This window comes from Heterodontus francisci, unplaced genomic scaffold, assembly GCF_036365525.1.
Source record: "Heterodontus francisci isolate sHetFra1 unplaced genomic scaffold, sHetFra1.hap1 HAP1_SCAFFOLD_452, whole genome shotgun sequence".
Classification (NCBI taxonomy): Eukaryota; Metazoa; Chordata; class Chondrichthyes; order Heterodontiformes; family Heterodontidae; genus Heterodontus; species Heterodontus francisci.
The window spans coordinates 579,832-595,991 of NW_027141290.1; positions in this window are offsets into that span (position 1 = coordinate 579,832).

The window sequence follows — 16,160 nt, forward strand, 5'->3', positions numbered from 1 at the left end:
GCCATTTGGCCCATCGTGTTTGCACCGGTTCTCTGAAAGAGCAACTCCCTCAGTTCCATTCCCCTGCCTTCTCTATATGACCCTGCAAATTCTTCCCTTTCATACAACTGTCTAATTCCCTTTTGAATACTTCGGTCAAACCTGCCTCCACCAAATTCTCAGGCAGTGCATTCCAGACCTTAACCACTCGCTGCATGAAAAAGGTTTTCCTCATGTACCTTTTGCTTTTCTTATCAAATACTTTAAATTTGTGCCCTCTCGTTCTCGATCCTCTCATGAGTAGGAATTGTTACTCTCTATCTACTGTACCCAGACCCCTCATGATTTTGAATCCCTCTGTCAGATCACCTCTCAGTCTTCTCTTCCCCAAGTCAAACAGTCCTAACTTCTCCAATCTATCTTCATAACTGAAATTTCTCATCCCTGGAACCATACTTGCAAAGTTTCTCTGTACTCTCTCTGATGCCCTCAGGACTTTCCTCGTGTGAGGTGCCCAGAATTGGACATAACACTCCAGCTGAGGCTGAATTAGTGTATTACAGAAGTTCAACATAACTTCCTTGCTCTTGTACTTTATTCCACTATGAATGAAGCCTCGGATGCTGTATGTTTTATTAAACACATTCTTAACCTGTCCTGACACTTTCAATGATTTATGCACAGACACACCTCAGTCCCTTTGCTCCTGCACCCCCTTTAGAATTGTATTTTATTTTATATAACTCCTCCATGTTCTTACTACCAAAATGAATCACCTCACATTTCTTTGCATTGAACTTCATCTGCCACCGGGCTGTCCATTCCACCAACTTATCTATGTCCTTTTATAGTTCGACACTATCCACCTCACGTTTCAAAATGCTTCCAAGTTTCGTATCATTTGCATACTTTGAACTTGTGCACCAAGGTCTCGGAGATTAACCTATATCAGCCAAAGCTGGGGTCCAAACACTGATCCCTGGAAAACTCCATCACAAGCTTCGTCCAGCCAAAAAACATCCATTATCCACTGCTCTTTGTTTCCTGTCACTCAGGCAATTTCGTATCTCGTTGCGACCGTCCATTTTATTGCACGAACTACATGTTTGATCACAAGTCTGTTGTGTGGCACTGTATCAAACGCCTTTTGAAAGTCCATGTACACCACATCAACAGCATTGCCCTCATCAACCCTCTTTGTTACCTCCTCAAAAGACTTCAGCAATTTGCTTAAACATGATTTTCCCTGAAGAAATCCATGCTGCCTTTCCTTAATTAACTCACATTTAAAGTCATAGAGTTCTACAGCACATAAATAGGACCTTCGGCCCATCATGTACATGCCGGCCATCAAGTACCTAAGTATTCTAATCCCATTTTCCAGCACTTGGCCAGCATCCCTGTGTGCTATGGCAGTTCAAATGTTCATCCAAATACTTCTTGAATGTTGTGAGGGTTTCTGCCTCTACCATCTCTTCAGACAGTGTGATCTACATTTCAACCATCTTCTGGGTGAAAATATTTTTCCTCAAAGCCCCTTTAAACCTCCTGTTCCTTACCTTAAATCTATGTCCCCTGATTATTGACATCTCTGCTCAGGGGGAAAAAAATCTATCCTATCTATGCTCCTCTTAATTTTGTTTCCCTCAATCAGGTCCCTCCTCAGCCTTTTCTGCTTTAATAGTAGCTGTGACTATTGATTTTGCACCTAATAAATTTTTCTCGATCTTTTCCCAACACTGAATTTAAACTAACAGGCCTTTAGTTGATTGGCTTATATTTACAACCTTTTTTGAACAAGCGTGTAACCTTTGCAATTCGGTAGTCCTTTAGTACCACCCCCGAGTCTAAGGAAGAGTGAAAAATTATGGCCAGATCCTCTGTGATTTCCACCCTCACTTCCCTCAGTTTCCTTAGATGCATCTCATCTGGCTCTGGTGCTTTATCCACTTTACGTACAGACAGACTATCTAATATTTCTTCTTTATCAATTTTAAAACCCTTTAATATCTGACTTATCTCCTCTTTCAACATTACCAAGGAAGAAGATGCAACCCAGCCAAAGACAGATGCAAAGTATTCCTTTAATACCTCAGCTATGCCCTCTGCCTCCATGTGAAAATCCACGTTCTGGTCCCTCATCGGCCGCACTCCTCCTTTTACCACCTTTTTACTATTTATATGCTTATAGAAAACGTTGGGATTTCCTTTAATGCTCGCTGGCAATCTCATTTCATGTTCTCCCATTGCTTCTCTTATTTGTTTTTTCACTTCCCCTCTGGACCATCTATATTCAGCCTGGTTCATACTAATATTTTCTACCTGGCATCTCTGAGAAGCACACTTTTTCTTCTTTATCTTAAACTCTACTTCTTTTGCCATCCAATGAGTTCTGGGTTTGTTTGTTTTAATTTTCCGCTTCAAGGGAACATTCATCGAATGTGCCTGAACTATCTCTTCTTTGAAGGTAACCCAATGTTCATCTACCTGTTTTACTGCCAGCTTTAGACTCCAATTTATTCGCCCCAGCTCCATCCTTACCCCGTTGAAGTTGACTTTCCCCCAGTTAATTATTCGTACCTTGGACTACTCTTTGTCCTTTTCCATAGTCAACCTAAACCGTATGATACAATGATCCCTATCCCTTAAATGCACTCCTTATGATACTTGATCCACTTGGTCCACCTCATTCCGAAGAACCAGGTCCAACAGTGCCTCCTTTATCGTTGGACTAGCAACATACTGTTGTAGAAAATTTTCCTGAACATACTCTCGGCAATCTTGCCCCACACTGCCCTTTACACTACTATTATCCCAGTCTATGTTTGGATAATTAAACTCTCCCATTATAACTACCCTACAATTTTTGCACCGTGCTGTAATTTCCTTGCAAATTTGTTTTTCCATGCCCTACCCACTAGCTGGTGGCCTATAGACAACACCGAGCAATGTATCTGCAGCTTTTTTGTTCCTTAGCTCGAGCTAAATTGATTCTGTCCTCGACCCCTCTGGGACATCCTTTTTCTCCAGCACTGAAATACTCTCCTTAATCAAAACTGACACCCCTCCCCCTTTATTTCCTTTCATGCTTTCCCTGAACAACTTGTATCCAGGAATATTTTACACCCAGTCCTGTCCTTCTTTGAGCCAGGTCTCTGTCAGAGCCTATTTTTCATCTTATTTCCACATGACAATCTCCGCCTGTACCTCACCAGTCTTATTAACCACACTCCGTGTGTTCACATACATGTACCCTGATTCAGACTGTATTACTTTCTCCCTTATTCTGACCCCACCTGATAGCCTATTATTCCCTACTGTTGTGTTATCAGTCTCGCCCAGTGTTCTGTGCATCTCGGTATCCCTCTCTAATACCTGCAGCTGGTTCCCACACCCCTGACAATTAAATGACATGATACAAAAGTGATCAATGCAATCTTTTCAATAATCATCATTATGAACAATCGGAAACGGAAAACCAGCAACTTAAACAGTGTCTGTCTCCTGTAGCACTCTGCTTCTGCTTCCCACCTGTTTGCAGCGGTTGTGCAACAGTTTGTCAGATTCAGAAACAACCTATGCCCCTCACCGCTCCATGAATCGGACTTCCCGATGAAGTAGTGACGTCTCCCTTCCCCCCTGCTCACTCCATGTTCCGAGACCAGCTTCTGCTCCACAGTGCACATTGCAAACAGTCCCCGACTCCAGCTGAACTTCCCCGCTGTTCAATGCTAATCTCTGAGCACATCGACATAAGCTCCCAAACCTGGTGTTGCTGCAGCAAGCAGATGCTGTTTGTTCACTGACCCCGGGAACCAGATGTTTCCTTTCGCCGCTGATCTAAACAATCTTCCGCTCAATCGGTGAATGGAGCTCACAGGCAGAGGGGTGCGCATGCCGTCTTCGCCTCATGATGACGTCATAGTGGGCTGCGTTACATCGCGCGTGCGCAGATCTCTGCAACAATTCAGCTTCAAAACTCAATGGGAACTTTGGTCACTGACCCGAAACGTTAACTCTGCTTCTCTTTCCACAAATGCTGCCAGACCTACTGAGTGGTTCCAGCATTTCTTGTTTTCATTTCAGATTTCCAGCATCCGCAGTATTTTGCTTTTATTTGAGGGAACTTAGCCCATTTCACACTCATCAATGTCTGAACAATGAAACTGAACATGGGATCTGAATGGAGGGAGGGTGGGGAGGGGTGGAGGGAATCGATAACCGAGAAAGCCGGGAGCTGATCCCATTTAGATGTTCAAATTGCCGTCTGTCCCTGCAGGGTGTTTGTTATTATTGAGACCCTCCTCTCAAAAAAATCGGACAGAAATATGGGAGGAAGGAGGGAGTCGGTGTGTTTGCTGGGACCTTGTAGAATTAATTTCAGTCAGCAAAGGTTTCTCAAACCGGAGTGAAACACGCAGTCAATGTGAGTAATACCGAATGGCGATCTTCATCGTTTCATTCCAAACAAGAGAGACACGGAGCTGCCGCGATTATACCGGACACACAAACACAGTGACAATAGAGCCCAACCCAGAGTTTCAGCTCCCGGTTGTTAAATGTCTTCATGTACACAGTCTTTGCTGTGAATCTCTGGGGTTAGTTGCCGATGCCTAGCCCTGTATCCCTGAAACACTCGGAAGCAGGAGATCCTCACACTCCATTTTGAAAGATTTATGGACAGGAATTTATCCAAACTTTGGCTGAGTCAATCATAACCTGCTGTTCAATCATCGTACTATTCAAACAATTAATGAGACATTCTGTTCACTACTCGGGTCCTGAACTCGGTTTGAGCAGATCAAAAAGTGAAAGGTTCAGCATTTTTCCAGATATAACAGACAGAGCTGGATAGAGGGACTCAGGGCTAATCCTGCACACACAGGGCAGTTTGAGTGACAGTCACACAGGGACGGGAAATGGTCTCGATTCCGTTGCCTACTCACCCAACAAGGACAGTTTGGGACTGACTAAACATCCAACTCACTATAATTCAGTACTGGAGAAAGACAGAGGCTTGTCCACTCCATCTTTCCTTACTGTATCTGGGACATCATGTAAGGGAAAGTGTTCCAATGCCTCTCACTCTCAGACAGCAACTGACATGTGTTCAGACAGTCAGTGTTAGTCATTCACTTACCATGAATAGGCGTCTCTCCAAGAACCTGTAAATCCAATATCCCGAAGCAGCTGTTCTACTCAGAACTTGGTCATGGTAAGAGAACCCCAGGAGGACAGTGGAAAAACTTCAGAGATGTCCTCAAATCATCCCTCATTTGGGAAGACATTGTAATCTTCAGGGATATTTGTCAGGAACATGCAAAGGCGAACTCGACGCAGCGAAGGCAGCACCCACACCTCCGATGCAGTGATTTACCTGACCCTTCCAGCACCACCTGTCCCTGATGTGACAGAGTCTGCAGATCATGCATTGGACTTATCAGCCATTTCATAACCCATCAAACTGGAGTGGAAAAAAGTCATCCCTGATAGTGAGGGACTGTCTGAGATGGAAGAGAATAAATAGGTCAATATAATGATCAGCAATAATAATGATCTGGATAGGGAGGAGATCGAGAGTAGGGAGATAGAATAGGGAGGGGAAGTGGCCTGTGACGTTTATATAATGTAACACATTGACAGAGATCCTGTCCTATTTGGGTAAAGACTTATTCAAGATAGAAAAATGTAAACTACTCTCTCGCTGACATAGTATACCAGAGACAACCTCTCTATTATTTCCAAACACAAAACTGGGCCAGATTATGAACAAATACGGTATTTCACACTGAACCACTTTTACCTGTTGGACTCTCTGCACATTCGCAGGACAAGGCCATTCAGATATATTTTCAGTCACTAAGAGATTCATTCTGATGACATGAAGCAGAGACTATCAGATGTTTAACTTTCATCCCTCAAACACTCGAACTCACTTTTACATTTCTACGAGATCCGTTTGGCCAGGTTAGGAGCCGCCCACTCACCCCTTCCTCCGCTTTATTCCGACCATCTTCCAGTCTCACTGTCACACACGTTAACATTAATTTGCTTTTGATCAATATAATTCAAAGGTTGTTTGCAGCGCCAATCATTGAAATAATGATGACAGTGATTTGTACAAAACATCCCATATCCAGCCTATCACCGTGATTGCAACCAGACAGAATAGCGAGAGTGCAGGTGGGAAGCGAAACAAGTTTATAAGAGATAGTATGAGAAAATATTAAAGGGTAAAACCAAAGGAAATCAATAATCATTTATAAACAAACAACATTTCAAATGACAGTGCAAAAAATTGTGCTTTGTTTATGGGCAAAGAAAGAAACGCCCATGTGATGGGAAAGGTAATGAAAAGGTGTAATAATATAAAAGCAAAATACTGCAGATGCTGGAAATCTGAAGTAAAAACAAGAAATGCTGGAACCACTCAGCAGGTCTGGCAGCATCTGTGGAAAGAGAAGCAGAGTTAACGTTCCGATGAAGGGTCACTGACCCGAAACGTTAACTCTGCTTCTCTTTCCACAGATGCTGCCAGACCTGCTGAGTGATTCCAGCATTTCTTGTTTTTGTTCATGAAATGGTGTGTTATATGTATGTTCACAAAAGAAAGGGGTGAAGTTAATATCCCGATATAGGAGGGGTGCAGAGTTATTGGATAGGATGAAAAAGTTCTGGATAGGTTGACATCTCTTTAAGTTAATAAGTCCAGAAAGGAAGTATCCCAAATTACTGAGGGACATACCAGAAGCTCAGAGCAAAATCCTTGAATATGGAAGATGTGCCAGGTGACTGAAGGATTACATTACTGTTCTGGAAAGGAGAAGGAAAAATTTGGTAACAAAGACCATTATTTTTGACATCAGTGGTGAATTAATAAAGGACAACCAGTACGGATTTGCTGAGGGCACATCATGTGCAACTAACATGAATGAATACTTGTGGTTGAAGTTACTGAAGGTAATTCAGTAATTATTGGATATATGCTCTTCCAAAGGCATTCGATCAAGTAGTGAATAACAGACTTACATGGAGAATAGAAATCCATGTAAAAAATTGACCCTGGCATCCTGAGATGGTAGTTGGTTAAAGGATAGGAGGTTATTCTGTGACCTTGTCTTATTTACACCTTCTCCTTTGTTATCTCTTGCCCCACCCCCACTTTACTTGCTAATAACCTTTTACAATTCTAATATTTGCTCGTTCTGAAGTAGGGTCACTGACCTGAAACGTTAACTGTGTTTCTCTCTGCACAGATGCTGCCAGACCTGCTGAGTATTTCCAGCATTTCTTGTTTTTATTTCAGATTTCCAGCATCCGCAGCATTTTGCTTTTATTTTAGAGTTTCGTAGTGAACTGATCCTTTTTGCTTACTGGGCAGAACTATGCAGTGAGGTGACGCAGAAAACTGTATGGAGAACAATGTTTTTAACGGGCCCACAATTTCGAAGTTTGAGGAGGACAAAATACATAGCAATGTATGCATATAGTAAAGAGCTGTAAGTTTCAGGTAGATGTTACCTGAACAGAGGTGAGACAGAGAATACACAACCCGTCTCACCTTTAGATTCCTGACCCAGATAGACCTAAAAGGTACAAACTCAAGTTATGTGACCAAGTCAGAGAGTTTATTAGGCTAAACTAAGATGGACAAAGTTAATACTTAACAATGGTAATAGAAATTCAGTAACGCACAACACCCGTTCTTGTTTCTGTGCTTGCTGCGGCACGGACTTCTCTCCTTCTTCATCCCTTGCTGTGTTTTCTTGACTGTATTCTATCTTCTCCCTTTAAATACCAACGATCTTCTGTTGACCCCTGTCTAAGTGTGATGACGATGTCCTGTAACACCCTTTCTTTTATCATTTTTGTGGTGCAAGGATGTTACCATATTAGTTTTGAATTGTTCTAAGTGTCCTAATTGGTCCAGGTTGACATCATTGTTTGACACTAGTTAGTTAATAGTTGAATCTACACACATTACAGATGCTTCCCGATTCTTTCTATTTTAGCAAAGATCCTAAAGGTTACATTCTTGCTGATCCCAGACATTTTTTTATTTAATTCTGCCTTTATCTCTTCTCTCTCCCTGCAAGGAGCGCTGGTGTCTCTCCCATTGTTCTCACACAAAGGTTTAAACAAAGTATAGCCTTGAAAACAAATTTCATAATAAAGCAAGCAACAGATCAAACAGACTTCAATATATTGATGTACAAAGCATATCATTAATCCTATTATTTTAGTTGTTCTTATTTGTCAGAAACGTAAAATATGTCACGGTCCATCGCCCCCACATTGTGGATCCCCCTCCAGCTACATGACTTGCCTTTTTTTTCCTTTGGCTCCGTGCATCTTCCACACTGACACCACTCTCTACATGACATTTTGACGTAGTTCAGTGAAGATGACCGTCATGCTTTACAATCCAACCTTGACATTGCAGTTCTTGCATAAATGTAAGCCATGAAAATACTCTAAACTTTACACAGCGGTGAGCAGTGTTCAGGTGATACAGAAAATCTGGTGCGTTGGGCAGAGACAATCAGTTGATCTATCAAAGTCTCTTGATGTTATGCTCCTATCTATACTTCTGACAACACAACTATTCTTTTGTTATTGAAAAGCTTGGATAGATGGCTCTGGATTGTGTTATCTAAGGAAGTGGTTGTTCTCCTTCCAGCAATGTGGATTGAGGGGAAATTTGATACAGGTGTAGGTAAGCTAGACAGGGAGAACCTGTTTCCATTAGTTGATGGTACAAGGACAAGGAGACACAGATTGATGGTTTTGGGAAAGAGATGCAGGGAAATGTGAGGAAGCACTTTTTGTCATACCTGCTGCAACTGTCTGTTCACAAGAGTGGTGGAAGCAGAGACAATCAATGATTTCAATAGGAAATTGGAGAAACACTTGAAGGAAACAAACTTGCTCCAGGGCGACGCTGATCAAGCAGGAGAATGAATCTGATTGGATGATGAGAATATTTTATCAACTTCAATTCTGTCAAGGCTTTGAAACTTTTTCGTTTGTAAAATACTGCAACAGAAAGTAAACCTGCAATTTAAGATTGCGATGGTCGGGAATCGAAGCCAGGCCAACTGCTTAAAAGGCAGCTCCGCTCACCACTATACCACCATCGCTTACGGCACTGCGCACCTCCGGCGTTTTGATTAATAGAATGCTGTACAATGATTTCAACTTGTCGCTGAGCAATGCGTTCATGTTCATAAAAACACAACATTGTGAATGCTGGAAATCTGAAATAAAAACAGACAGTGCTGCAAATATTCTGATCAAAGGTCACTCACCTGAAACGTTAACTGTGTTTCTCTCTACACAGATGCTGCCAGACCTGCTGAGTATTTCCAGCATTTCTTGTTTTTATTTCAGATTTCCAGCATCCGCAGCATTTTGATTTTATTTTAGAGTTTCGTCGTGAGCTGATCCTTTTTGCTTAATGGCAGAACTATGCAGTGAGGTGACGCAGAAAACTGTACGGAGAACAATGTTTTTAACGGGCCCACAATTTCGAAGTTTGAGGAGGACAAAATACATAGCAAAATATGCATATAGTAAAGAGCTGTCAGTTTCAGGTAGATGTTACCTGAACAGAGGTGAGACAGAGAATACACAACCCATCTCACCTTTAGATTCCTGACCAAGATAGACCTACAAGGTACAAACTCAAGTTATGTGACCAAGTCAGAGAGTTTATTAGGCTTAACTAAGATGTACAAAGTTAATACTTAACAATGGAAATAGATATGCAGCGACACACAACACCCGTTCTTGTTTCTGTGCTTGCTGCGGCACGGACTTCTCTTCTTCTTCATCCCTTGCTGTGTTTTCTTGACTGTATTCTGTCTTCTCCTTTTAAGTACCAACGATCTTCTGTTGACCCCTGTCTAAGTGTGATGACGATGTCCTGTAACACCCTTTCTTTTCTCCTTTTTGTGGTGCAAGAATGTTACCATATTAGTTTTGAATTGTTCTAAGTGTCCTAATTGGTCCAGGTTGACATCATTGTTTGACACTAGTTAGTTAATAGTTGAATCTACACACATTACAGATGCTTCCAGATTCTTTCTACTTTAGCAAAGATCCTAAAGGTTACATTCTTGCTGATCCCAGACATTTCTTTCTTTAATTCTGCCTTTATCTCTTCAATCTCCCTGCAAGGAGTGCTGGTGTCTCTCCCATTGTTCTCACACAAAGGTTTAAACAAAGTATAGCCTTGAAAACAAATTTCATAATAAAGCAAGCAACAGATCAAACAGACTTCAATCTATTGATGTGCAAAGCACATCATTAATCCTATTATTTTCGTTGTTCTTATTTGTCAGAAACGTAAAATATGTCACGGTCCATCGCCCCCACATTGTGGATCCCTCTCCAGCTACATGACTTGCCCTTTTTTTCCTATGGCTACGTGCATCTTCCACACCACTCACAACATGACCTTTTGACGTAGTTCAGTGAAGATGACCGTCATGCTTTACAATCCAACCTTGACATTGTAGTTCTTGCATAAATGTAAGCCATGAAAATACTCCAAACTTTACACAGCGGTGAGCAATGTTCAGGTGATACAGAAAATCTGGTGCGTTGGGCAGAGACAATCAGTTGATCTATCAAAGTCTCTTGATGTTATGCTCCTGTCTATACTACTTACAGCACAACTATTCTTTTGTTATTGAAAAGCTTGGATAGATGGCTCTGGATTGTGTTATCTAAGTAAGTTGTTGTTCTCCTTACAGCAATGTGGATTGAGGGGAAATTTGATGCAGGTGTAGGTAAGTTAGATAAGGAGAACCTGTTCCCATTAGTTGATGGTACAAGGACGAGGAGACACAGATTGATGGTTTTGGGAAAGAGATGCAGGGAAATGTAAGGAAGCACTTTTTGTTATACCTGCTGCAACTGTCTGTCCACAAGTGTGGTGGAAGCAGTGAAAATCAATGATTTCAATAGGAAATTGGAGAAACACTTGAATGAAACAAACTTGCTGCAGGGCGACGCCGATCAAGCAGGAGAATGAAGCTGATTGGATGATGAGAATATTTTATCAACTTCTATTCTGTAATGGCTTTGACATTTTTTTCCTTTGTAAAACATTGCAACATAAATTTGACCTGCGATTGGACATTGCGGTGACCAAGCACAACAGCTCCTTGCAGATCTCCACAATGTACAAAAATAAAGCACCAAGCACATCGGCTCTTTTAACATCCACTGACAGCCTCTCTGAAAGAATCGATTTACTGCAGTTATTTGAATACCAACAGCTGAAGGTAACTTCGAGATCTCCGACAGGAACGTTCATGGATCGGTTCGATCATTGCGTCATTTTTTAATTCCCTGCCTTAAAATAACTACCGGCCAACGATCTGTACTGTATCTGCCAGTTCCTGGTATGTGAATGTTGATTTTACTCTGCACCTGTCAGTTCCTGGTATGTGAATGTTGATTTTACTCTGTCCCTGTCAGCTCCTGGTATGTGAATGTTGATTTTACTCTGCACCTGTCAGTTCCTGGTATGTGAATGCTGACTTTACTCTGCACCTGTCAGTTCCTGGTATGTGAATGTTGGTTTTACTCTGTACCTGTCAATTCCTGGTATGTGAATGTTGATTTTACTCTGCACCTGTCAGTTCCTGGCATGTGAATGTTGATTTTACTCTGCACCTGTCAGTTCCTGGTATGTGAATGTTGATTTTACTCTGTACCTGTCAGTTCCTGGTATGTGAATGTTGATTTTACTCTGTACCTGTCAGTTCCTGGTATGTGAATGTTGATTTTACTCTGCACCTGTCAATTCCTGGTATGTGAATGTTGATTTTGCTCTGTACCTGTCAGTTCCTGGTATGTGAATGTTGATTTTACTCTGTACCTGTCAGTTTCTGGTGTATGAACGTTGATTTTACTCTATGTCTGTCAGTTCCTGGTTTGTGAAGGTTGATTTTACTCTGTATCTGTCAGTTTGTGCAATGAGAGGGGCCAATAGAAGATCGTTAGCGCTTAGAAGGAGAAGGTAGAACACAGTCAAGAAAACACAGCAAAGGAAGAAGAAGGAGAGAAGTCCGTGCCGCAGCAAGTACAGAAACAAGAATGGGTGTTGTGTTTTACTGAATATCTATTGCCTTGTTAAGTATTAACTTTGTGCATCTTAGTTAAACCTAATGAACTCTCTGACTTGGTCACATAACTTGAGTTTGTACCTTGTAGGTCTATCTTGGTCAGGAATCTAAAGGTGCGATGGCTTGGGTATTCTCTGTCTCACCTCTGTTCAGGTGACATCTACCTGAAACTTACAGCTCTTTACCATTTGCATGCATTGCTATGTATTTTGTCCTCCTCAAACTTCAACATTGTGCGCCCGATAAAAACATTGTTCTTCGTACAGTTTTCTGCGTCACTCCACTGCATAGTTCTGCCCCAGTAAGCAAAAAGGATCAGTTCACGACTAAACTCTAAAATAAAAGCAAAATACTGCGGATGCTGGAAATCTGAAATAAAAACAAGAAATGCTGGAAATACTCAGCAGGTCTGGCAGCATCTGTGGAGAGAGAAGCAGAGTTAACATTTCAGGTCGGTGACCTTACTTCAGAACGAGCAAATATTAGAATTGTAAAAGGTTATAAGCAAGTAAAGTGGGGGTGGGGCAAGAGATAGCAAAAGAGAAGGTGTAAATAGGACAAGGTCACAGAATAGCCTCCTGTCCTTTAACCAACTATCATCTCAGGATACCAGTGTCAATTTTAACATGCATTTCTATTCTCCATGTAAGTCTGTTATTCACTACTTGATTGAATGCCTTTGGAAGAGCATATATCCAAGAATTACTGTACTACCTTCAGTAACTTCAACCACAAGAATTCAATGATGTTAGTCGCACATGATTTTTCCTGAACAAATCCGTCCTGGTTGTCCTTTATTAATTCACCAATGTTGTCAAAAATAATGGTCTTTGTTACCAGATATTTCCTTCTCCTTTCCAGAACAGGAGTGTAATCCATCAGTCACCTGGCACACCTTCCATATTCAAAGATTTTGCTCAGAGCTTCTGGTATCTCACTCAGTAATATGGGATACTTCCTTTCTGGACTTATTAACTTAAAGAGATGTCAACCTATCCAGAACTTTTTCGTCCTATCCAATAACTCTGCACCCCTCTTCTCCCGTGATATTAACTTAACCCTTTTCTTTTGTGAACATACATATAACACACTATTTCATTACCTTTTCCTTCACATAAGCGTTTCTTTCTTTATCCATAAACAAAGCCCAATTTTTTGCACTGTCATTTGAATTTTTGTTTCTTGATAAATGGTTATTGATTTCCTTTTTGTTTCCCCATTAATATTTTCTCATACTGTCTCTTATAAACTTGTTTCCCTTCCCAACTGCACTCTCACTATTCCGCCCGGTTGGAATTATGGTGATCGGGTGGATATTGGATATTTTGTACAATTCACTGCCATTATTATTTCAATGATTGGCGCTGCAAACAACCTTTGAATTATCTTGATCAAAAGCAAATTAATGGTACTGTGTGTGACAGTGAGACTGGAAGATGGTCGGAATAAAGCGGAGGAAGGGGTGAGGGGGCGGCTCCTAAACTGGCCAAACGGATCTCGTAGAAGTGTCAAAGTGAATCCGAGTGTTTGAGGGATGAAAGTTATAGTCTCTGCTTAATGTCATCAGAATGAATCTCTTAGTGACTGAAAATATATCTGAATGGCCTTGTCCTGCGAATCTGCATAGAGTCCAACAGGTAAATGTGGTTCAGTGAGAAATATAGTATTTGTTTACAATCTGGCCCTGCTTTGAGTTTGGAAATAATAGAGAGGTTGTCTCTGGTACAAAATGTCAGCGAGAGAGTAGTTTACATTTTTCTATCTTGAATAGGTCTTTACCCAAATAGGACAGGATCTCTGTCAATGTGTTTCATTATATAAACGTCACAGGCCACTTCCCCTCCCTATTCTATCTCCCTGCTCTCGATCTCCTCCCTATCCTGTTCATTATTAATGCTGATCATTATATTGGCCTATTTATTCTCTTTCATCTCAGACAGTCCCTCGGGATCAAGGATGACTTTTTTCCACTCCAGTTTGATGTGTTCTGAAATGGCTGATAAGTACAATGCATGATCTGCAGACTCTGTCTCATCAGGGACAGGTGGTGCTGGAAGGGTCAGGTAAATGACTGCTTTGGCGGTGTGGGTGCTGCCTTCGCTGCGTCGAGTTCGCATTTGCATGCTCCTGACAAATATCCCTGAAGAGTACAATGTCTTCCCAAATGAGGGATGATTTGAGGACATCTTGATGTGTTTCCACTGTCCACCTGGGGTTCTCCTACCACGACCAAGTTCTGAGTAGAGCAGCTGCTTCGGGATATTGGATTTACAGGTTCTTGGAGAGTCGCCTATTCATGGTAAGTGAAAGACTAACACTGACTGTCTCAACACATGTCAGTTGTTGTCTGCGAGTGCGAGGCACTGGAACACTTTCCCTTACAGAATGTCCCAGATAAAGTAAGGAAAGATGGAGTGGACAAGCCTCTGTCATTCTCCATACTGAATTATAGTGAGTTGGATGTTTAGTCAGTCCAAAACTGTCCTTGTTGGGTGAGTAGGCAACGGAATCGAGATCAGTTCCCGTCCCTGTGTGACTGTCACTCAAACTGCCCTGTGTGTGCAGGATTAACCCTGAGTCCCTCTATCGAGCTCTGTCTGCTATATCTGGAAAAGTGCTGAACCTTTCACTTGTTGGTCTGCTCAGACTGAGTTCAAGGCCTCAGTAGTGAACAGAATGTCTCATTAATTATTGCTATTAGTTATTGCTATTACTGAGAGTTATTGCTATTACTGAGACTTGGTTGAGGGAAGGGCATGATTGGCAACTAAATATCCCAGGATATCGATGCTTCAGACGGGATAGAGAGGGAGGTAAAAGGGGTGGAGGAGTTGCATTACTGGTCAAAGAGAATATCACAGCTGTGCTGAAGGAGGGCACTATGGAGGACTCGAGCAGTGAGGCAATATGGACAGAACTCAGAAATAGGAAGGGTGCGGTAACAATGTTGGGGCTGTACTACAGGCCTCCCAACAGCGAGCGTGAGATAGAGGGACAAATATGTAAACAGATTATGGAAAGATGTAGGAGCAACAGGGTGGTGGTGATAGGAGATTTTAATTTTCCCAACATTGACTGGGATTCGCTTAGTGTTAGAGGTCCAGATGGAGCAGAATTTGTAAGGAGCATCCAGGAGGGTTTTCTAGAGCAGTATGTAAATAGTCCAACTCGGGAAGGGGCCATACTGGGCCTGGTGTTGGGGAATGAGCCCGGCCAGGTTGTTGAAGTTTCAGTAGGGGACTACTTTGGGAATAGTGATCACAATTCCGTAAGCTTTAAAATACTCATGGACAAAGACGAGAGTGATCCTAAAGGAAGAGTGCTAAATTGGGGGAAGGCCAACTATACCAAAATTCGGCAGGAGCTGGGAAATGTAGATTGGGAGCAGCTGTTTGAAGGTAAATCCACATGTGATATGTGGGAGGCTTTTAAAGAGAGGTTGATTAGCGTGCAGGAGAGAAATGTTCCTGTGAAAATGAGGGATAGAAATGGCAATATTAGGGAACCATGGATGACAGGTGAAATTGTGAGACTAGCTAAGAGGAAAAAGGAAGCATACATAAGGTCTAGGCGGCTGATGAAAGACGAAGCTTTGAAAGAATATCGGGAATGTAGGACCAATCTGAAACGAGGAATTAAGAGGGCTAAAAGGGGTCATGAAATATCTTTAGCAAACAGGGTTAAGGAAAATCCCAAAGCCTTTTATTCATATATAAGGAGAAAGAGGGTAACTAGAGAAAGGATTGGCCCACTAAAGGACAAAGGAGGAATGTTATGCTTGGACTCAGAGAAAATGGGGGAGATTCTAAACGAGTACTTTGCATCGGTATTCACCGAGGAGAGGGACATGATGGATGTTGAGGTTAGGAACAGATGTTTGATTACTCTGGGTCAAGTCGGCATAAGGAGGGAGGAAGTGTTGGGTATTCTAAAGGGCATTAAGGTAGACAAGTCCCCAGGTCCGGATGGGATCTATCCCAGGTTACTGAGGGAAGTGAGAGAGGAAATAGCTGGGGCCTTAACAGATATCTTTGCAGCATCCTT